We start from the raw sequence: 25,205 nt of genomic DNA, 5'->3' as shown, positions 1-25,205 counted from the left end.
AAAGATAGAGGAACTACATAGACCATGATCTCCATGATGGTGTTTGTATAATATGTAATTTATTTTTGCTACATGTAAATATTTGTTAAGTTCTGTGATCAATGTACAGAAGCAACCACATAAATTTTGAAACTATGTCATGAACAGTGGTGGGTTCATATCAGTTTTTCTTCCCATTCCTTTTCGAGAAATGTGCTTTTCTGTTGTTTACAATGTACATGTAGTATACATGATTATTGATTCTCTCTTGGCACAAACTCGAAATAAAAACCAATCAATCAATCCTTTGCTCCATTTCAGTGCAGACTACAAGAAGAAATAACAGTTATAAGCACTTTTAAGTCTTAGTTCTTTGGATTAAGTCTTGTCAAGTCATTTTAAGAGGAAAACATAGCATATTAACAATTTTGTCAGCCTCCACAAAGTATCGCAATAAATATCGTGTCATGATGTATATCGTGAAAGTATCGTACCCGAGAGATTAGGATATTGTTAAATCACGAGCTTTCCCATGATATTGCAATAAATATCGTACCGTGAGGTTCATACCGTGACGATATTGTATCGTGAGACTTGGATATCGTTACACCTCTATTAAAAAAACTGTAAAACCAAACCATAAGATGAGTGAAAAGGGTTAACATTTCATATTTAGCCCTAAAACGTAGGTGCTGTAAAGTCGTGGACACTTTAATAAAAAGTCGCAAAAAATTGCAAAAGACTGGTGTCAAATAAGGTTTGATTATATAAATGTACATGAACAAGTAAAAATAATGTTCACAGTTTCTGCTAAAGGGGAATCACAGATGACACCCATAATTTTTAAGTCTTTTAACATAAAAAAACGCTTATAACTACACTAATACCTCTAAGCAATGATGTAATGGCCTATGAATAGTACGGTACAAGCTGCAACATGCACAATAGCATTCAAATGAACTACAAAAAGGCGCCATTGTTCGTAATACGCGGATCATAAATCAGAATTTGGATCTTTTATTATTGTAGCCTTTTCGCTTTTCTGCTTTCTGTCCTTAAGGTCCCTGACGCATGTCCCGGAGCCAGGGGGTGGTCCGGCCCCTCTCCCCCCCTCTCCCCGCGCTCTCCCCGGGCAGGAGCAGCTGAGCGCGGCGTGGGGCGGGGTCTTCTCCAGGACTGTGTGGGACCTGTTGTAGTGAGTACACACAGTCAGCGCCGGGATCCGTCCGCGTCCGGCTCTCGTGATCGTGGACGTACACCTCGCGCGCGCAGAACCGAACCTGTGGAGCAGCGCGTGGACGTCAGGTGAGTCCCACGTGCCCCTCACCTCGCTCCTTTTTCGCGGATTTGTGTCGATGTGAACTTGTCCCGGGCTGATACGCTGCGGGTAGAGCGTGCTTTCAGGCGTGTCTCCAGCGCGCGACCGGACTGCCATTCGAACAGCGGACACTCACCTACAAACTCACTTTTCTTCGCAAAACTGCAACCAAAAGACGCACTTAAAACACATTTTGATCACAAATAAGCCACACTTTTAATCGGCTGTAATATTTACACCGTAATGAGTTGTTTTCTTGATATTTTTTGTGTATACGGCGCGGTGGTAACATCCAAAGCCCTAATCTTTGTTGGAAAGTGAGTTTGAAAGTGCTCGTTTTTCTAATGAGGTTCGTGCACAGAATTATCAAGCAGGTCTTTATGAAGCTGTTTTTGGTGGATATTTTATTTTATGTTTTGCCCATGTTTTTGCCCGTACACGTGCGCGTCTCTTGACTTCGCGGTAGTGTGAACTTGTCCCGGCATGGCACTACCTCACCGTGAATAGCTCGCATTCCTCCACTCAGGAACAGGGACACGCCGCGCGCACTGCCACTGGGACGCGCACGTTCACACTTTGCACACAGACTTTGGGCACCTTTCTTTAGAGTTTTTATGGATTGGACTGGACGGGAGTTCTGTGAGTTTGTAGGAGCAGAATGTGGAAGTCAGGCAAACGGCGCTCGTTAAAAACAGGCTCGTACGCATCCTGACGCACGCGTGCACGCACCTGAAGCGGAAAAACCGGTTCAGAATTTACAGGAGCATCAGTCTTATCTGTAAACAGGGGCTTATTCTGTGTGAGAATTTCCCATAAATCATCATGAGCAGACCTATGGATAGCCTACTTTTATCTTACTTAAAAAAATAAATAAATAAAAAGTCTAAGTATAAGAAAAAACACAATACAGCATCAGATCTTTTAGTGAAATAAATGTCTTCTGTTTTGCAAGTTTCTTAAGATGAGCACACAAAAGACTCATTATTTCAAGGTTTCGCAATCGGCATTTATTTCATTATGAGATTTGTCCACCCACAGTTTTTTTTTGTGTCCTTGGGCAAGACACTTCACCACCTCTTGTAGATGATTGTTGGTGGTTGGTTAAACTGTCTTAAGTGAAAGGATTATGGATTTTCGTGAAATACCGGTGATACTGACGATCGCTGTGGGAATGTGTGTCAAATCAAGTTATATGAAATGGACTTTTTGCCTTTTGGCCTTTATAGAAAGTTGTAAGATGTGATAGTTGGAAATAAATTGCACTTTTACACAACATATTTGATGTAGGAATGCACCGATCCAACTTATTTATTACTTATTTCTGTTTTATTTTAACTTGTACTTATATATTTATCTAATTGTGCCTTATTTGACACCAGTTTCTTGCTATTTTTGCTACTTAATCAGAATTTATTACTATAATTTATATGTTTTCTCTTTGTTATTATGATATTTTGTGATGTGTGAGCTACTGTGTCCAAGTAATGGATCAGTAAAGTTTGTCTAAGGCTAAGTTTAAGTTTCAGTTCAGGGCAAAAACTAGTCGAAATGTGATACGCACCTGTTATTTATCCTCATGTAACTACAGAACTATGTAAATAACAGGTAATGGGATGAGGATAGGGATGCGACGATATCCAAATCTCACAGTACAATATTTATGGTGATATTTTGGAGATGCTTACAGAATTGTGGCTATAATACTTTATAATACTGTAATACTTTTAAAATGACTTCAGTGTGAATCCTTTCTGTCATAATCCAACAAATTAAGATTAAAAAGTGCTTAATACCAGCCATTTTGTCATGTAGTCTGCACTGAAATGAAGCAAAGGATTATGTATTTCCACTTTTCTAAATACTTTTAAGCTAAGAACCTTCTAATTCAGTATATTGTGAGAGTTCTGACGATACGATATCACGATATTTCAGTGATTGTTACATCCCTGGTGAATAAAAGTTCAAAGATTCTGACTTTCTAGGCAGTAATAAATGGTTGTATTAGATGAAATTATATGTCCAATGAGGATATCGACCGAACCGATATTTTGATGTCGATATCCACTCCAGAAAATTCCCAGTTTTGTATCGATGCTTCCGTAATTTAATGTTTGACGTAAATATAAAAGCATTATTTAAGACAAGGGTGGGTCACAGAGGGCTCTAAAATTTGACGGAAGAACCGGACCAAGAGCAGATGGATGAAGTTTTTTGGTGATCCACCTCATAAGAGAAAAAAAATAACAGGGGATATGAAGAATTTATATCTCATGTTATTATAAAATATACCATAATTGAAAATCATTACAACAAAAATATCTGTCTTTCAAGTCCAGCGGTGTTTACTATTTATTGAAATGACTTTTAAAACACTGAAAATTACTATTATTATTATTATTATTCAAGTTCAGCGGGCCGGATTAAAAAGATTACATTTTACAACCACTGAAATATCTTTTTGAAGTAGTTTAACAGTCTTCTTAAAAGTGCACCGTGTAAAGTTTTGGTGGGAGTTAGGGCTTGTTTCTATGGAGATGTCATTGCTCTGCCTGGAATTTTCCAGAGTATGACTTTAATTAGCTCTACCTTACATTTATTGAAATCCAGGGTGTTTTATACCTTAAAACTACCTAAAAAAAAAAGAAAACAGACCTTCTGACTGTGAGTGGGGTCGCCTCTCCACAGATGTGACCTGTAACTTGGTCTGGTTTGGTCTCCATGAAGATAAAAAGGTTTAATGCCATACTGTGAAACATTCCAGACAAAGTTAAAAAAAACAAAAACAAACATTGGCCGGACCCTTCATCAGAAAAGTTGTGAAATAATCTTCTTGACGTCTTCTTAAAACTCCAGAACGTGTAAACCAAACCAAAACTTTCATTTCATCTTCGAGATACACGCTCCCGTACTGCGAGGGCGCTTATCTTTCCACAGAACTGACTAACTTTTCTGGTAAAGAGCCAACCCGCTGTTTGTCTCCATGGAGATGTTCCTGCTCTTCCTGGAAAAATTCCCCCTCCACGATATAAAACGATATAAAATTTATCTCTACGTACAATGCTTCAGTTCGTTTTATCTCTGTGGAGTCACGCAGGTGCCCGCTATTCTTACATCTCATGCTGCTCTAAATACCTTTTTATTTCTTAACTGTGACTTGTCTGATTTAATCTCGTCATTTCCCAGTTAACGTTTTTTCCTAGGAACAGGGCCGTCTACAGAAATTTGGGGGCACGGGGCAAGAAGTCTCACATGGGCCCCCCTTCTAATATAAATTAATATTAAGAGGGTCTAATTTTGGGCACGTAAAACCCTCGGGCCCCGGACAACAGAACGTTTGTACCTCTGCCTAGATCGAGTCCAGATCAGACCGTTCACGATAACAAATTTTGAAGCAGTACCGAGAAATATTGTTATTGTTATTGTTGATAATATTGAAACGACTTTATACCTTTCTATCTTCATGGAGACCAAACCAGACCAAGTTACAAGTCAGATCTGTGGACAGGCAACCCCACTCACAGTCAGAATGCCTTTTTCTAGGTATTTTTGAGCTATAATAACACCTGTGATTGAATAAATGTGAGGTAGAGCTGTTTAATGTCACACTGTGGAACATTCCAGGCAGAGAAAAGCATTTGACGGACCCTGCACCAGAAAAGTTACACAGTGCACCTTTAAAAACCCTGAGCTGCTACAAATAAATGGTACAATGAAGTTATTTATTCAACCCTCTACAGCTCAAACCTGATTGTATTACTTAAAAACTGCAAAAATCTCCACATTATTGCAAAGAAAATGTACAACAGCTCCAAAATACTGTTCCAGTTTTCAAATATTGAACGATAAGTTGATGTAGTAATTATCGTGACAGGCCTAGTCCAGAGTTTGTTTATTCTGTTCTACATCAGGGCATCTACAAGAAAAACAGTTTGAGATGTAGATCCTGGTTTACACCTGGTTCAGTGCTGGTTTAGACCAAGTTTAGTTCTGGTTTAGACCTTTTTCACTCCTGGTTTAGACCTGGTTCAGTTAGACCTGGTTAAAACCAAGTTTAATACTGGTATAGACCTGATTCAGCTCTGGTTTAGACCTGGTTCAGACCTGCTTTAGACCTTGTTCAGTCCTAGTTTATACCTGGTTCAATTCTGGTTCAATCCTAGTTTAGACCTTGTTCAGACCCGGTTTAGAGCTGATCCAGACCTGGCTTAGGCCTGGTTCAGACCTGGTTTAGACCAAGTTTAGTCCTGGTTTACACCTGGTTCAGTCCTAGTTTAGACCGAGTTTAATCCTGGTTTAGACCTTGTTCAGTTCTGGTTTAGACCTGGTTCATTCCTGGTTTAGACTGAGTTTAGTCCTGGTTTAGACCTCATTCTGCCCTGGTTTAGACCTAATTCAGCCTTGGTTTAGGCCTGGTTCAGACCTGGTTTAGACCAAGTTCAGTCCTGGTTTAGACCAAGTTTAGTCCTGGTTTAGACTTGGTTTAGACCTCGATCCAATCAGTCCTGCCTTAGACCTGATTCAGCCCTGGTATAGGCCTGGTTCAGACTTGATTTAGACCAAGTTTAGTCTTCTGAGATGTCACCCTACAAGAGCACTGGGGCTGTATTTTCACCAGATTGTGTCAATAATCTAAATTAGTCTTTTCATAACCAAAATGGAACTCAATTTATCAGATTTATCAGTGTTTAAAATGTCATTCAGTCACATTCAAACGTAGTTCATCCGTGTCTCTTGTTGACACACTTTGGCCGTTCTTAATTCTAACGGGAGTGGTCCCAGTTTGCCGGATTAGAGCGGGTTAATCTCTGTAATCTGAAGAAACTCAGATTAACACAAACAGACGTTAAACTTGTGAGATTTGAACCCACAGGAAGTGATGTCATCGAGTCACATAACCTCAGATTATGTGTGTTAGATCATTCAGACCAAACACCTGGTTTAGATCGAGTTTTGTCCTGGTTTAGACCTGATTCAGTCTTGGTTTAGACCTAGTTTAGATTTAGTTTAGACCAAGTTTAGTGCTGGTTGAGACCTTGGTCAGTCCTGGTTTAGACCTGGTTGAGTCCTGCTTAAGACCAAGTTTAGTCTTAGTTTAGACCTGGTTCAGACCTGGTTTAGACCAAGTTTAGTCCTGGTTTAGGCCTGGTTTAGACCTTGTTCAGCTCTGGTTTTGACCTGGTTGTAGATCTGGTGGAGCTGTTATCTGCGTGACTTTGGGCAGATGTGGATTAGATATGAAAATACGATAACAGACAGAAAATGTAAAGGGCTTTAAAACTTACACTGATAATTTCAGATGGTTTTAATCTTAAATATTTAAGCTTTTGCCACTGAAGACCACATCAGGTACATTTCCATAGCGACGGTATGGTGCAGACCCTGTGTGTTTCCACTACAGTGATCTATTATGTACTACTGTTTTTAGGGGTGCTAAGCTGCACACCAGTAGCAGAACGCCAGTAACAAGTCTCAGGATCCCATAATCTTGTTCTGTTGGCGTCGACCAAACTCTCGGCTGCCCTCGGCTCCAATAACGTCAGCGAAAGTGTCTGTGTGTCTCTGCTTTGAAGGAACATTTTGTGCATTTGTTCGCGTCTTTAGTTTCCTCTGCTTCTGGCGCTCGAGGACTTAAAGCAGGGTCTTCTGTTGGTGCTGGAGCATGTTCATAACAGAAGCACGAGGAGCATAAACTCTTCGCTCAGTTTTTGTGCCGCTTTCCATCAGTGCTGTTGCTCCTTTAGTACCGGTCTGTCGTGGCGGCGCAGGTCTACGTCATGTCATTGAGTGTGTCTTGCTGAATCTGCGTCACGCCCAAGCGGTGAGGGTGAGACAAGACACAAGTTTCACGAGACGAGACAAGATGAGATTTTGACATAATTTGTAATCATTTGTAATAACTAAGTAGTGCAATCCATTTCATAATGTTGGCTTCATTTATTTTATGTAATAGATCATCGTCTTTATTTCGGACTCATGGTCCATTTTTAAAACAGACAAGGACAGTGACAATACAAAAGAATAAACATTTATCAGTCCAGTGTCTCCACATATTGGAGTGATATCTTATTGCACTGTATCTCATTTGTGAGTGACGTTATTATTTCATTGTCCGATTTTGTTCAGCCTGGAAATAAAACTGTACATTAAAATTCTTAGTGCAGCTTGCAAAGTGTACTCGTACTACACACGTAAAGTACTCGTAAAGTACTCGTGAAGTAACAAACATCTCAGTCGCACTCGTCCATTGTGGCCTCCTTAAAAGCACTTAATACTTTAAATACTTAATACTTTAGCAGTCATTGTAGTACTGCTTTTTGGAACTATAGCTTCTCAAATATTTTTTTTGTCCAAGCCAAAGGTATTTTATAATTCAGGGTGAAACAATCTCACGAGATCATTTTTCTCATGCGTGCACAATCTTGTGGCAGTTTTGTCTCTTTGTCTCTTGTGGCACGAGATCTTGCCCCATACCAACCAAGCGACCTGGGCAGAGTGTCATGGAAATGCTCGTCGGATCAGGTTGGCGAGCCGTGCCAGTGAAAAATAGAGCTTTGTAAACACTTTAAGAATACCACAACTCAACTGATGTATTTTGCCTCATATCAGTTTTCCTTTTTTTTTTACGAGTTCATCGATTGGTTCTCTGCTTATTTCTGTTATGGACCTCAAATAACTGCAGTCTATCTCAGTAATTTTGGGCACGCACACGCACACAAACACAATAAGTTTAGTTGCGACCGTAGCATAAATCATACACCGCCTTTTTCTCCTGACAACTTAACAACTTGTGCAATTTTCTGTGGATTAAAATATGGATTTTTCATGGACAAGTTTATTTTAAGTTTTTGTGCGTGTTTGCAGACACCGCTTTGAAGAACTCGGGTTTGTTTGTGCAGTATTAAGCTGGTCTCTTCTCTACTGACTCGTCACTTTGTTGTGGATCAAACAATAGAATTCATTGGGAGAAAATGGCACATGTATTTCCCACCTGTCTACATTCTGCTGTGTGCCTGCTGCGCTCGCCCCCCCACCCTCCTCTGCTCCTCTGTACTGTACTTCTGTCGCTGTAATGTTCCTGTAGTTAGTAACTGATCGGAGACATATGTTTGTGTCTCTGTTTGACCTAGTGCTGGTTTAGTCCCGATGAATCACGGCTTTAGCTCGTGTAGACCTCGTTTAGTCATGGTTTAGTTCTGGTTTGGCCCTGTTATTTGACCTCTGTTTATTCCTTTAGACATCCTGGTTTAGCTGTAGTTTTGTTCTAGTTTAGTCTTAGTTTAGTCCTGGTTTAGCCCTGGTTTAGTCCTGGTTTAGTCCTGGTTTGGCCCTGTTTTTTGACCCCTGTTTATTCCTTTAGACATCCTGGTTTAGCTGTAGTTTTGTCCTGGTTTAGTCTTAGTTTAGCCCTTTTTCAGCCCTCGTTTAGTCCTGGTTTAGTCCTGGTTTGGCCCTGTTTTGACCTCTGTTTATTCCTTTAGATACCCTGGTTTAGCTGTAGTTTCGTTCTGTTTTAAGTATCAGTTTAGCTTTGGTTCAGCCCTGGTTCAGCCCTGGTTTAGTCCTGGTTTGGTCCTGGTTTGGTCCTGTTTTGACCCCTGTTTATTCCTTTACACCTCCTGGTTTAGAGGTAGTTTTGTCCTGGTTTAGTCCTGGTTTAGTCCTGGTTGGCATGGCCTGGTGGCTGAGTGGCTTGCAGTCTCACAGCAAAAAGATTCTGGGTTTGACTCCCATCTCTGGGTGAGTTTTCCTCCTCCTTAGTCCTGGTTTAGTCCTGCTTTGACCCTGTTTTGGCCCCAGTTTATTCCTTTAGACCTGGTGCACTCCTAGTCTCAGTTTAGCCCTGGTTCAGCCCTGGTTTACTTTTGGTTTAGCCTTGGCTTAGTCCTGGTTTAGTCCTGGTTTTGTCCTGGTTTAGTCCTGGTTCCCTTCTGGTTTAGTCTTGATTTGGTCCTGGTTTTGTCTTGGTTTAGAGCTGGTTTACTCCTAGTTTAGTCCTTGTTTAGCCCTGCCTTAGTCTTGGTTTAGTCCGGTTTTAATCCTGTTTTAGCCCTGTTTTAGTCCTGGTTTAGCCCTGCTTTGGCCCTGGTTTAGCCCTGGTTTAGCCCTGTTTAGACCTGTTTTAATTCTGGTCTAGCCCTAGTCCTGGTTTCACCCAGTTATTTAGTTGTGGTTTAGCCCTGTTCTAGGTCCTGGTTTAGTCCTGGTTTTGCTCTATTTTAGCCCTGGTTTAGTCCTGGTTTAACTCTAGTTTCACCCTGGTTTCTCCCTTTTGTAAACTTTATTTAGCCCTGGTCTAGCCCTGGTCTAACTCTGGTTAAGTCCTGGTTTAGCTCTGCTTTAGTCCAGTTTTAGCCCTATTCTAGCCCTGAGCGAGCTGTGGTTTAGTCCTGGTTTAGTCCTGGTTTAGTTGTGGTTAGTTGTGGTTTAGTCCTGGTTTAGTCCCAGCCCCTCACCTGCTCCGTCCGTGGTTTTGTGCAGTCTGTAGTTTTGGTTGGTGGGAGCAGGAGACAGCTGTTGTTCCGGTGTGTCAGACTCAGTTCTGCTCTGTTGATAGAAATAGACACATTTATTAACAAATACACTGAATTAATGAGATTTTGTCAGATGGCGTCTCCATGCTGTTCGAAGTCATCTGTTACTGTCAACCATTAAAGTCAGTTCAGATAAAACACAAAATGTTCTCAAACCTTCCGCTCATTGGATTTAAATCAAAATTACTGTCTGATGATCTCAAATAGGGCGGTAATTATTTAGGTAATGCCCCTTCTGAGAATAAATGTCACGACTCCATGGGCGTTTATTGCTGTTTGCGAACCTTTAATATGCATGTGATTCTTTTTCTTGTATTAGTTTAGAATGCAATATAGTTCAGTCTTCAAGTTATTAAACGTCCTATATTACACAAAAATGTACTTCTGTGAGCTTATCTCTTTTAAAACATACCTGGAGTTGTGTTTTTGTTTTTTGTTTTTTTTAAGTTTGAGTAGCCCTTGATTATTCATCTGTCTACATCTCCAAAGCTCAAAATACTTCGTTCCACCTTGTGATGTCATGTTAACAGCTACTTTTTAAACTTTTGTTCAGTAGCGATTGAACAATCTAAATCAGACATGTCAAATTCAGGCCTGGGGACCAAATTTGGCCCGCGATATAATTATATTTGGCCCTTAAGATCATATCAACTAAGTAGTAGAGCTGACCTGCTGGCTACAGATAGGCTATAGAGACATTATTTATTTAAATTTTTTTATTATTTTTATGTTATGCTTGTTTAAGTGTTTAAGCAAAACTATTATTAAACATTTATTTTAATAAGAAAAGGTTTAATATGACATATCTCGAAAGAAGAGAAAACAGGCAGACGTTGTTGAAATTTTTTAATAAATATTTAGTTTGGCCCTTGGTCCCAGTTTTTAATTTTGGCTTTCTGTGAGTTTGAGTTTGATCTAAATGATTCTGTTGATGGTGTTTGGATTTTAAAAACACAGTGGAGCACTTCCTGTATTGCCGCATGACATCACAATTTGGAACAAGGTGTTTTTAGTTTGTTAGAAGAATGAACAGGGTTTGTGCGATAAATATGTGTGAATGAAACCAGACAACAACATGGAAACACAATATGGGCATTTTAAAATACATTTCATTTGAGTCGTTGCTTCTAACGAGTCTCGGTGTGGGGTCCTGGAGTCTTTCACCCAGAGACGCCTCCAACGTCGAACAAAAGGTCCATGCTCTAGTACAGCTCAGTGATTTTAAAACTGCTGAACCTTAGACTTCTGCTCGTTACCTTTGTGATCTGAGTCTTGATTCTGTCAGACCTCATAAACCTGATTTTCTTTATGTTTAAGTCCAGTTTCTTTTAAGAATTTGTTTAAGTCCTGGTTCAGTTCAGTAAAGAGCACATTAAGACTGAGATGATACATTCACATATGTTCTGGTTTGGTCCTGGTTTGATCTCAGTTTAGTCCTGATGTAGACCTGGTTTGGTCCAGTTCTAGTCCTGGTTTAGGTCTGGTAGAGTCCTGGTTTAGTCCCAGTTTTGATGGGGTGTGCATGAAAGAGTGAATTCAGATTAGTTCTTCAGTTAATTTCCTATTTTGTCCTGGTCTAATACTGCTTTAATCCTGCTTCAGTACTGGTTTAGTTCTGGTCTAGTCCTGCTTTAGTCCTGGTTTCGCCCTGGCCCAGTCCTAGTTTAGTCCTGTTTTAGTCCTGGTTTAATCCTGGTTTAGCCCTGGCCTAGTCCTGGTTCAGTCCTGGTTTAGTCCTGTTTTAGTCCTGGTTTAATCCTGGTTTCGCCCTGGCCCAGTCCTAGTTTAGTCCTGTTTTAGTCCTGGTTTAATCCTGGTTTAGCCCTGGCCTAGTCCTGGTTCAGTCCTGGTTTAGTCCTGTTTAGTCCTGGTTTAATCCTGGTTTCGCCCTGGCCCAGTCCTAGTTTAGTCCTGTTTTAGTCCTGGTTTAATCCTGGTTTAGCCCTGGCCTAGTCCTGCTTATTATTTCTAGTCTTCTTCCTCTAACACAAGTATGACCTTGGTCCACTTTTACTTAAATACAACTTAAATACAAATTTATATATTCTCAATTTCAAATTCAGTTTCAAAATCCACCAAAAATCCACCATCTTATCTTATCTCCACATATACTTCTTTAAAACACTTTTTCTTCCATCCTCCAACTCTTTCTTATTTCTCAGATTAATTAATTCCACTTTTAACTCTTTCTTCATTAAAATTCCCTTTGGCCCTTCATCTGACCTCCACACAACTCTTTCTTCAATTATTCACAGCTCTGACCCTCTCATCTGCACATCCCATAATACTAACCCCTCTCTCTCATGTTTTTCAAAGCCCAGTGTACAGAAGGTTGCGGGTTCGATTCCCGCGGGAGCCCGGTATCTGCAGGAGAAGATCTGCTGTTGTTTTACACGGAGATTAGAACTTGCTCAGGGGTTGTCATTATAAATACATGAGGTTGGTAACACTTTAGGGTGTGTAGTGTTCAAACTGATTCTGATTATTTTTAGGGTTGGAAATGATAGTCCTGTTTAGTCCTGGTTTTCTTTTAGTTTAGTCCTGGTTTGATTATGCTTTTCTTTCTGGTTTAGACTGAGATTTGTGCTACTGGATACTTGGTTTAGTCCTGGTTTTTCCCTGTTAGACCTGCTTCAGACGTCAAGAAGCTTCTGGTTTGGACTTGGCTTTAGATCCTCCTTAAGTGTTTTATTCATTCATTGTTTATTGTAGTGCTTTGTGTTGCATTTTTTTTGAATGAAACTCGCTCTATAAATAAAGTTTGATTGATTGATTGTCACCCTGGATTTTGGATTATATCGTGGTTTAGTTCCTGGTTTAATCTTAAAGCAACACCATGTAACTTTCTGAAATTGGCATTTCACCTGCATGATTCCACGGAATTAGAAAGTTAAAATCGTACTTTATGAGTTTTATGCCGTACTGCGGAAGATTACAGCCAAATTTCCATGGAAAACAAGCAGGAGAAGGCTAGCCTGATTCATCAGCTGGTTTCACTTTGTAGAAACTGTCTGATCTCACAGCATTAGGATTCGTTCTGTCGACAGTAGGCGGGTACTTTTTTCATTTAACCAATCGCTGCTATTTGGTCGCCATGTATGTAATGTGCCACCAACAGGGCTAAGATTTTCCCAAATCCCGTAGGAAGAAGCATTCTCTTTGTTCCCGCTTTAAATCCTCGATCTCTGGAATTGTTGCCAACACAGAATGTATGACTCTTCACTGATTGAACTTGCAATTCCGGGGTTTTAGCAAATTGTCTAGTGTATTCTGATTCCTGACCTAGTCACTGAAGAGAAATGAAATTGAGTGGAGGCACTAGGTGGTACCAGCCTGACTAGGAGAAGGCCCACCTCCAGGCTAAATTAGGTTTGTGGAGATGCAGGCCTGCTCACAGGATGCATGTTTTTCTCCTTTCAGTGCAACAATAAAATAAAATAAAATGTTTTAAAGTGCCAATATTGCGCCATTATAATGATTCCTCATCACAAACATACCTGGAGTTGTGTTTTGTTTAATTCCAATCCAATATATATTTGTAGAGCGCATTTTAGCCTCTTAAGTGCTGCACAGAGTAGGCACAATATAAATTAACACATTCAATAAAATAAAGCATAAAATAAATAAATAAACAAGTCAATAAAAACATAAAAAATACTAAAATTAGCAAATAGGAAAATAGGAGGGATGTAACAATAACCAAAATATTGTTATATCGCATTGTCAAAAGTCTCACAATATCATCGTGAGCTGTCACAATATATCGAATCACAAGTTTCTTTGCTTAAATGCATGGTTTTATAGTAGCAACAGCTTATAAACATCAGGAACTACATATCCCATGATGCATTTCAGTGCAGACAACATGAAGAAATATGTTTTTTACATGAATTCTTGGGATTATGACGAAAATAATTCACACCAAAATCTTGTTAAGGTATTTTAAAAGCAGAAAAGTGTCCTATCAATTAAATCAGCCTCTTGAAAATATCGCAATAAATATCATACCGTGAGATGAATATCGTGATAATATCGTACCGAGAGATTTGGATATCGTTACATCCTTAAAAAAATTGCAAATAAAATCAACACATTTAACACACAAACCCTGAATATTTAGGCTCAAACTAAAACACTTAACACTACACTATGTTTTTAAAAACCGTACACCTTCACTAGAATCACATGGATAATTTCAGCCCTGGAATTGCTAATCTGAACTAAAGGCAAAACTTGAAAACTCCCACAGTGTAACAGAGCTTTGGAGACGTAGACAGACTAATAATAAAGGATTACTCAAACTAACAACAACTCCGAGTATGTTTTGATAAGTTAACATTCAAAACATTCTAACATGGCTTAAAAGCTCAAAAGAGTTGCGTAATGTGGGAGATTTAATTGTAGTCTATGTTTGGGCTAAAAAGTTACATAGTGGGGCTTTAAATCTTTAGGTCATTTGCCTTTAACCTGTTCATTTGAGGCTTGAACCAACATTCACTCTTGACAGCCTTGCACTTCTGATTTCTGCTGCTCTTCCCTTGTTTATCCCAGGTCTGTAACACGACCCTTCAAAATAAAAGCTCGTTCTGTTACATTGTTCTGACTGACAGCTCCAGCGTAACACAACCCGCCATAATAAAAGCCCGTGAAGCTTTTTCCTGCCACTCTCCTCTGTTGAACATCTGTCCGCCCGCAGACGGACAAGCTCTGCGCGCATGAAAGAACGTGTCAAAATATTAATTAGCCGAGGAAAAACTGGCAGACGCTCACATCCAGGAACAGTTCTACGCATTTTTAACCGAGATAAAAATAAAAAAGTGGAACATTGGATGAAATATGTTATCTTTTGCTTAATACAGACAAAAAATAGAGAATTGCTGAGTGGAAATTAGTGAATTGATTAACTGCTGATTTAAGTCGAGTAATTAATCAAACTTTAAAACGCCTGCTTTTATGACCTATGTTATAATCAACACAAACATACCTGGAGTTGTGTTTTGTTTCATTCACGCAAACCCTGCGTATTTAGGCTGAGTTTTTCATGTAGTGATGCAGAAAGATGTGCTCCACTGTGTTTTTAAACTCCATACACCTTCATTAGAATCATTCAATAATTTCAGCCCTCAAACTGCTTCACTCTACTTGAACAAAAGGTAAAATTTAGCTGCTAACTTCAAAACTACACACTAAGAATGCAGATTTACTCAAACGTGTGAATGAAACACAACTCCAGACCAACAACTTTCTAACATGACTTAGGGCCTGTTTGCACAAGAACGCTTGCGGGTAAAAACGAGAAAATATTTGATCGGAAGTGCCTTTCGTTTAGATGAAACCATTCTCCTTAGTGGAAAAGTTGAATGCGCTCCGCCATAGCGTTTCCGTCTACACTGCCCAAGATGAAAAAACTCTGGTCAGATCTGCTCACGTCGCGTACACGTTTACGTCACATACATACAGCACACAGAAACAAACATGTCGGACCTTTGAGTTGCTCTTGTAGCTCTAATAAACTTTCAGGAGGCATCCCAACAAATGTACAGAATATGCAGAGATACTATTAGTGAACAGAGAAGGATCTGCAATTACTGTATTTTTCAAACTGTAAGTCGCTCTGGAGCATAAATCGCACCGGTCAAAAAATGCATAATGAAGAAGAAAAAAAACATATGTAAGTCACACCGGACTATAAGTTGCACTTTTTGGTGGAAATGTTATTTTATAAAATCAGAGACCAGGAACTGACAGATAACTGTAGTATAAACAACAGAACAGAACAAGTTTACCAAACTCTCCATCTCACTCCAAATCATTAAATCCATTGAATTCTTCATTATCGGTGTCACTTCTGAACAACTCCATGACCTCCAGAGGTAAACAGAGCGATGCTTCCTCTTCTGCGTAGCTGTCGTCAGACTCAGCATCAGTTCCAGTTAGAATTTATTCAGGATGGTTTCGCTTGTCACTGAAGTTCAGGCTTTGTCAATTCATCCAGTGACTTCCAGGAAATTTGCATGGTGCACCCGCCCGGTTACCGTGAAGCTGTGTTCTCCATCCTCGCTTTCTGCCAGTCCCTCACAAGTTTCTTGCTCACTCCAAACTTACTTTCTGCTGCTTGATTACTGTTTTCGCCTGCATATTTTGCTACTTGCAGCAGGACATATGCAGGAGACATGCGCAGTAGAGCAAAGTGACAGTGGTACAGGAGTAATAGGAGCAGCAGATACTGGCACACAAGTCTAGAGCCTCTCACAACAGTCAATGTGAAAATGTTAATATATTAGTCGCACCGGAGTATAAGTCGCAGGAAACACCCAAACCACGAAAAAAGTGTGACTTATAGTCCAAAAAATACGGTACCTCTGTCAAATTCTGGATGCACCAGTTGGTCGCAGGCGGGTCAGACGGATATGGACGAGACCTGGAGAACAAGTCGATGATGGGACAACTTTGTGGAAGGAGGAGCTGATGAAAATGCATGGTGTATGTCCAAAGATGTCATTGTTACTTTAAGTACGTGCACGCAGATTTCCTCCCGTAAACGCTTGTCTGAACGCAGAATAAAAAGTGAAGCGACGACGCTACTTTTGCATCTTCTCTTCAGACCGTCATCATATAAACGTAGCCTCAAAGCTCGCAAAACAAGAGTCATTTTTCGATAATATTGTACCTTTAACAAAAAAAACCCAAAAAATTAAGAATCACGTTGCAAAGATGGCATAATAGATTTATTTTGAGCTCAACGTTTCTTTAATAAAGCACTCATTATTATCTCTGCAGCTTTTGGCCCCATTCCACGGGTAGATCTTTCTCATCATTTTGTCTAATCTTCTAATATGTTTTTCAAAAGCAGAACCACACCCAAAGACGTGTAGTTCTTCAGCAGAGATAGTTTGACTCCCCTGCCTCCTCCTATCCTCCCTTCGCCCTCTCTCCTCTATCTCTCCTCTAACATCTCTCATCTCTCTCTCTCTTTCTCCTCACTAAACTCTTCTCGCCTTCTGACTAGTTTTTAATGTTCTCTGGTTTGTGTTAAGAGAGACTTTCTCCGTTGGGAGCTATACAAACGTGTTATGGATTATTAATATCACCTCCAGCTACTTCGGCAGCTCATACCCCATCCCCTCCCTCCCTCCTTCTCTCTCTTTCGCTCTTTCTACCCCTCCTTCCCACCCCCGTACTGCCCCAAATCCTCAATATATCTACCCCCCTGCTTTTACCCTCTCGACTGAACCCGGGTACTAATGTTTTGTGATGGTAAGAAAAAACAGGAACACTTGAAGGACTCCTCATTTCAGATTTCTCCAAATACAAGTTGCCAGGGGAGCGGGGAGAGAGTGGAGAGCCTGGTTAGACGGATCGCTCTTTCGCAGTTGGGTTGACAATTTATTTACTATAGTGCCGTGTGTGTTTGTGGATGTGTGAATGACTGCTCAAGTGTGCTGCTTAAATCAATGCGCCATTTTGTGGTGTTTGGACTGATGTGCCGGGCTCAAACTTTCCCAGAATTTATGGCTAGAAGTAGTGGGCAGAGCTTTGTCAAGTGCGATACAGAAGTACAATTTTGCGATATAAATACTTTACTTAAAGGTGCATTGTGTAGGTTTTTGGCTGGGAGTCTGCTTGTTGTGCTTGTTTCTTTCTTACTTTCTTACGTTTATTCAATTACAGCTGGTTTTATAGCTCAAAAATATCTTTAAAAAAAAAAAAGACAAAACCAGACTAAACCAGGACTAAACCAGGACTAAACCAGACTAAACCAGGACTAAACCAGGACTAAACCAGACTAAACCAGGACTAAACAAGGACTAAACCAGACTAAACCAGAATTAAACCAGACTAAACCAGGACTAAACCAGACTAAACTAGGACTAAACCAGGACTAAACCAGACTAAACAAGGACTAAACCAGGACTAAACCAGACTAAACAGGGACTAAACCAGAACTAAACCAGACTAAACAAGGACTAAACCAGAACTAAACCAGACTAAACAAGGACTAAACCAGAACTAAACCAGACTAAACAGGGACTAAACCAGAACTAAACCAGACTAAACAGGGACTAAACCAGGACTAAACCAGACTAAACCAGACTAAACTAGGACTAAACCAGACTAAACTAGGACTAAACCAGGACTAAACCAGGATGAAACCAGGACGAAACTGGAGATTACGGGACTAAACTAAAGCTGGACTAATTAAAACAGACTTAAAGGTGCACTATGTAACTTTTTGGTTGAGGGTCCATCACCTGCTTGTGTCTATGGAGATGTCATTGCTCTGCCTGGAATGTTCCACAGTATGACTTTAAACAGCTCTATCTTACATTTATTTAATTACAGGTGGTTTTATAGCTCAAAAATACCAAGAAAACCAGGTCATTCTGACTGTGAGCGGGGTCGCCTCTCCACAGATCTGACCTGTAACTTGGTCTGGTTTAGTCTCCATGAAGATAGAAAGGTTTAATGTCATACTGAAATATTCCAGACAAAGCAATAACATCTTCATGGAGAAAAGCATTTGACAGATCCTCCACCAGAAAAGATACACAATGCACCTTTAAGTACATTTTACAGTAGATACTTTTTACTTTTACTTCACTACATTTGAGAGTATCTGTACTTTCTACTCTGCTACATTTTAGATCCAGACTGAAAACTAAAAATTTCATAAAATCAGCTAAATTAAAAGTACTTCATCCACCTCTGGACGTGATCAGTCAAAACAAAGATTACAGCATTATTACAGGATTATTTTATGCTTTATAAATCAAAACTTGTGATATACAGGGTTCCCACGGTCATGGAAATCCTGAAAAAGTCATGGAAATTGAAAATGTCGTTTTCCAAGCCTGGAAAAGTCATGGAATTTTAGTGTCTCTTTCACGCAACTACAGCGTTCTGTTAAGTTTTCATTAGGCTGTTATGATTATTTCCAAACATATGCACCTTTTGTTTAAACGAGACGACAATAAATGCACTGACAGTGTTTTGAACATTAAAAAACTGTAATACCAAACCATAAAGTGAGTGGAAAGGGTTAACATTTCATATTTAGTCCTAAAAGTCTGATCAGTTGTACACATGTAGGTGCTGTAAAGTCATGGAAAATTCACTTTAGGTCATGGAAAAAGTCATGGAAAAGTTTTGAAATTTTGTCAGTGAAAAGAGTTTGAAACCTGAGTTACACAATGCACCTTTAAGTAAATTTTACAGTAGATACTTTTTTGCTTTTACTTCACTACATCTTGAGAGTATCTGTACTTTCTACTCTGCTACATTTAACACCTGGACTGGAAAGTAAAAAGTACATAAAATCAGCAAAATTAAAAGTACTTCATCTGGACGTGATCAGTTAGGACTAAAATTACAGCATAACAGGATTATTTTATGCTTTATGAATCCAGATTTGTTCTATATTGATGAAGAATCTTGACTTTATTGATACTTTGCAGCTTCTGTCGTCAACCTTCTCTGGAGTGTGACGCTAACTGGAGGCTCTACTCTGTCTGATGCTTTTTTAGACTTTAATCTAGTCTAGTTTTCAATCTGACCATAAAGAACTGACTTGATTTGTGGTGTTACATTTGATTTGTGGTGACTTGATTTGTGGTGTTACATTTGATTTGTGGTGACATGATTTGTGGTGTTACAGTCACAGTTTTTCAGTTAGTCCCTGTCACCTTTTAGTTGAAAATCAAACTCATAAACAGGACCATGAACGCTCGTATTGATCACAGACTCCTGAAAATGTGTCATTTAAACCCATTTTATATCTTTACTTGAGTTTTCAAACTATCTTAAAACTTTTTTTTGACACAGTTTGCTAATATGTGCTTTGTGTCTCCATGGTAACTACTGAGGATGTAATGATATCAAAATCTCTCGATACGATATTTTGCATTTTGTGATTGCGTTATTTTGTGGAGGCTACTTTTTCCTTTTAAAAGCCTTTGGTACTGTTATAATGCGAATAATTAAGATTTAAAAGTGCTTAAAAACTGTTATTTCTTCATGTAATCTGCAATGACAACACCAACGGATCATGGTCTCTGTACTTCCCTCTGTTTTTTAGTAAGTCATACTGCTTTACAGAACAAGAAAGACAATAAAATCACAAAGAAAGACAATAAAATCACAAAGAAAGACAATAAAATCACAAAGAAAGACAATAAAATCACAAAGAAAGACAACTAAATCACAAAGAAAGACAATAATATACCATTCTATTTATTCATTTAAACACAGAAACTTGTAATTCGATATATTGTGATGGCCTACGATATTATTGTGAGACTTTTGACGATACGATATCACGATATTTCGGTTATTGTTACGTACATTCGACCAAAGAGAAACATGTAGAATACCCCCAGCATGATGTCCCAGCAAAGTATCAATAGAACAAGTGATTACATTAATTTGTCTTCTGTAGTAAAAGTTTGAACTCAAAATACTACACTTTTTTTTTCCTTTTTTTCAATTGCCATAAATTTTGTACACATGTCTTAAATATTGGTTATTCTAAATACTGTCATGGATTGACTTCTTATACAGATAAATGGCCACAAAGGAAATCTTCATAAACCCACTTTTATTTGCTGTGACTAAACTAGAACTAAACCAGGACTGGGTTGGGTCTCGACTTGTTCCAGAGCAGGACAGAACATAAACAAAACGATCACGTCAAATTACATACGTTTCAAAGGAAATCTGCTGCACGCTTTAATTTGAGGATAAAATCTGAATTAACTTTAAATCAACTTTCAACTAATGATTTATTAATTATTATTCATAGATCTTTTACTATTTTGGGTTCACTCTACACATGTTCCTCCAGTTGATGCTGCAGTTGTATTTTGAGGATTTGAATGTTAAATTTGTGTTAATCTGTTCTGAGGAGACCCGCCCTAATCTGGATCAGACCAAGACCCCCCCCCCGCTGTCTTCAGTCTCCCAATATAGACCCCACCCCCACGGACTCTATAAGACCTGGTTTAGTTCCCGTGTGGGGTTGTTCTGATTTGTGTTTAGACCGACTTCAGTCCTGGTTTATTAAAGGTGCACTGTGTAACTTTTCTGTTGGAGGTCTGTCATCTGCTTGTCTCCATGGAGATGTCTGGAATATCCCGGTATGGCATTAAACATATCCATCTGGAATTTACTCAATAACATGTTTTTAGTGAGCTAAAAACTTGAATTCTTACCAGTTGTGGGCTCGCCTCTCCACAGATCTGACATGTAACTTGGCCCAATGGTGTCACCTGCTATCTTCATATAAATTACTTTTTTTATATAGCACATTTCATAAACAAAACAGTTTCCAAAGTGCTGCAAAATACAAATAAAACATATCCAACACAAACATAAAACAAAATATTTAACTCCACTATTCCTCATTAAGAGAATAAAACTAGTAGGAATATAACGATATCTAAATCTCTTGGTACGATATTTTCACGATATACATCTCACGGTACGATATTCACTGCAATATTTTGTGGGGGTGAATAATAAAATCCCTTCACAAGACTTAACCCAAAGAACTAAGACTTAAAAGTGCTTAGAACTGTTATTTCTTCATGTAGTTTACGCTGAAATGGAGCAAAGGATCATGGTCTATGTAGTTCTCTCTGTATTTTTTTAACTGTTGCTGCACTATAACTCTTAATTTAAGCAAAGAGACTTGTAATTTGATATATTGTGATGGTCCGTGATATTATTGTGAGAATTTTGACGATACGATATCACGATATTTGGGTTATTGTTACATCCGTAGTAATGCCATACTGTGGAACATTCCAAAGTCCTTTCTGAATGAGCTTCCTCTGGTTTAAAGGGCCCATATTATGCTATTTTCTGATCTATGTTATAACGCAGGGGTCATCAAAGTAAGGCCCGTGGGCTCACTCCGGCCCTCCACGCCCTTTTGACTGGCCCCCAGTCCCTCTACCCCCACCACTTGAACTGGCCCCATTAGGCAATCCTCAAAAGTCGTCATGTAATATTTTTTTAAAATTACTTATTATTATTTTTAGCAAATAATAACACGTGCGTCTTGTATTTTGCTGATTTTTTCAATTAAAAATGATATTTATATGAAGTAATTCTTTTAAAATAATGATATCACTAGCTATGCGTTTTAATTTATTGGATATATTATAATTGTAGTAGTGTTGTGTAGTGTAATATTCTATGGAACAGGACTGTATGAATTTATGTGTGAACTTTTGGTTATTATAATGGTACTTTTTATCGGAAATTATGCCAACTTGGACCCCAGGAAGAATAGTCTTTAACCTAGTAAAGACTAACGAGGATCCAATAAATAAATCAATTATATGACGTATTTACATTTGCCGCTGAATTTTTATCACCTGACAAGCTCGAGATCAAACAGTGACAGTCAAAGCACGCGTAGAGTTCTGTAGTGCAGATAAGGACAGAAAAATGACGAGTGTTAAAGTATGAAAACTAGAGAGTCCCAGGTTTTCAAAGAACAGTGGACGACCGATTATTTGTTTGTTCAGTGTAAGGACCGTGCAGTTTGTCTGATATGTAAAGAAAGTGTGGCGGTTTTCAAAGAATATCTGCGTCATCAGGGTTACACAATTCTGTTCTCCGGCCAACCCGACCCCGGCCCCCATCACAATCAGCAGCGAAAATGAAAATGTGGCCCCCCCCAGAGGAAAAAGTTTGGTGACCTTTGTTATAATGTTTCCTCTTCACAAACAGACCTGGAGTTGTTTTGTCACATATTTTAACACACAAATCCTGCATATTTAGGCGTTCTTCTCTCAAACAGAAAACACTGTTCCACCTTGTAATGTGATGTGGTAATACAGGAAGTGCTCCACTGTGTTTTTAACCTCCATACACCTTCACTAGAATCATTTGGATCATTTGGATCATTTCAGTTCTGGAAACGCCAATTTATAGGCTGGCCTCGCTATAATCATAGAGTTGCGAGATAGGGACTTGGTGAATGCCTGTCTTGCTTCAGAATGAGCTTCCTGTTGTTTAAAGTTGCCCTTGCCTCCGCTAGTGAACCTTTAATTCTTTCATGTTCACATCAGAAAACACTGAAAAACAATGACGCCACCGAACTCGCGTTTCACGGTTTGTTTATTTACACGAAATCGACAAATAAACAAGACTTTTCCACCGCCGACTTCCTGAACTTGTAACTGTCCCTTTTATCACAGCTCTGAGTGGATTTTCAAACAAATACAAGGTTATACTGAGACTTTCTATTGTCTTATAGCCTCCGCCGGGGCCTATTGCTACACAACTCTTTAACAATTTATGCATAACTGTGAACAAAAGTGTAATGTAATATAATATGGATTCTTTGTTTTGTGGTCCTTGGGGTTTGAAAAGTTTGCTACAACTTCACAAGCCAATAACGACAAGAGCAGGGCAATAAGTGAGGTTTAATAAAGGTGAAGGAGGTGTCTGGGGAGAGCGAGGTTTAGCTTTTTACTCGTCTGACCCAGCCCCCTCCTCACTCGCCGTAATAGACGCCAGAATAGTTTGGCTGTCACGGTAATGTCAAACTCAATTTCGATACCAACGAAAACATGCACTGTGTAACTTTCCTCCTCGTCGCCATGGAGATGTTCTTGCTTTGTCCAGAATGTTCCGCAGTATTGCATCAAACGTACTGTATCTATCTCTTTGGAGGCAAAAACGTGACACCGCCAAGCCAAGTTGCACATTAGATCTGTGGAGAGGCGACCCTGCTCATGTTTTTTAAGCAATAAAAACACAACTCTAATTGAATAAATGCAAGATAGATGTGTTTAATGCTACTGTGGAACATTTCAGGCAAAGCAATAAGATAAAATCAGATGATAGACCAGAAAAGTTAAACAACAGAATACATTTTTTAAGACAATGTAAGATTTGCAATTTAATAAATTCTTATTCTACATCAAAATCATTATAAAACTCTTCAGGAAAGAGCCAGTTTTGTCATATTTATGTTTTTTTTTTTCAGTCTAGTTTCAATTAGGGCTGAGTATCATTAAGAAGTTGCCGATACGATACATACCTCGATACAGTGCGTTTTCAATTCGATACGATATGTTTTGAATCGATTCGATACAGTTCAATAAAAAATAAAAGCTAAATCATGGCTGTGACACTAAAAGTCTTTGTTAAACCACTTCTTGTGCAAAGTTTATATGAAACACAAACATTTTAATCATCAAAACAATGAAAATGTCAAACGTGTCACATAAACAAGCCTTCTTCCTCTAAACAAGCAGCAAAACTATAGAGCTGTGACAAAATAATTTAGTAAAATACACCAAAAAACACTCTTGGCGATGTATCGATACAGCAGCTCATGATATCGATTCATTATCATCACATTAAACGATACGATATTTTTTGCACAACCCTAGTTTCAATCCAACTTGAGTCTGTTGAGTCTGGGGTATCGATATCGTATCCTTCTCATACTTGTACATTCAAATACCTTTGTGTAATTATGCCTTATTTAACATCAATCTCTCTATTTTTGCTGCTTATTTTGAATGTATTATTACTGGGGATGTAACGATATCCAACTCTCACGCTATGATATTTTCACGATATAAGTCTCACCGGTATGATATTTATTGCCTTGACAAGATTTAATCCAAAGAACTAAGATTTAGAAGTGCTTAGAACTGTTATTTCTTCATGGAGTTTGCACCAAAACGTAGCAAAGGATCATGGTCTATGTAGTTCCCTTTGTTTTTTAAGCTATTGTTGCACCATAACAATGAATTTAAGCAGAGAAACTTGTTAATCGATATATTGTGACAGCCTACGATATTATTGAGAGACTTTTGACGATACGATATCACGATATTTTGGTTATTGATTTATTATTATAGTATATTGTGATGTGTGAGCTACTGTGTCTGAATAATTCCCGTTGTGGATCCATAAAGTTGGTCTAACTCCAAGTCTATTGTGTTCTTGGGCAAGATTTTTATTTATTTTTTTGCCTGCATGATGAGAATCTTGAAAGAAAATGTTTTTACCCCAGATGCCCTCCCTGACATCTCCATCCGCACAGTGTGACTCGAGGGGAATAGAACCTCTAACCTCCCCTGAGCGCGTCGTAGGAGTTTTACATCCTTGCGAATTGCCGTTTTATATCTTCAGTTGGTTTCTTTGTCTCCTCTCCCCTTACAGTACGGAGTGTGAAATTTGGGGTGTTTCCTCCCCTTGATGTTCTTTTTTGATGCTGATGTTGGTCCATCCCCGGCGTTTCCATGGCGATCCACGTATCCCGGTAACAGTGCGGTGATGGGGTTGCTATGGAGACGGGAGGAGACGGTTGCCAGCGGCGACCGGACCCCGCTCTGATACAGACTCCAGCA

The 25,205-nt window shown here is 39.0% G+C and overlaps 1 protein-coding gene across 1 annotated transcript in view; it reads left to right on the top strand.

Moving 5' to 3' along the window:
- Positions 1-1,155: 1,155 nt before the first annotated feature.
- Positions 1,156-25,205, top strand: part of plxnb3 (plexin B3) — a 212,713-nt gene continuing 188,663 nt past the window's right edge. Inside the window, exon 1 of the mRNA XM_055165762.1 lies at positions 1,156-1,284. The gene's annotated coding sequence lies outside the window, so the exon portion shown is untranslated. The remainder of the gene's footprint in view (positions 1,285-25,205) is intronic.

The sequence above is a fragment of the Boleophthalmus pectinirostris genome, unplaced genomic scaffold (genome assembly GCF_026225935.1).
Source record: "Boleophthalmus pectinirostris isolate CB_2022bp ecotype Guang Dong unplaced genomic scaffold, ASM2622593v1 HiC_scaffold_8, whole genome shotgun sequence".
NCBI lineage: Eukaryota > Metazoa > Chordata > Actinopteri > Gobiiformes > Gobiidae > Boleophthalmus > Boleophthalmus pectinirostris.
Note: the sequence above shows the minus strand (reverse complement) of the source record. Positions and strands in the feature narration are given on the sequence as shown.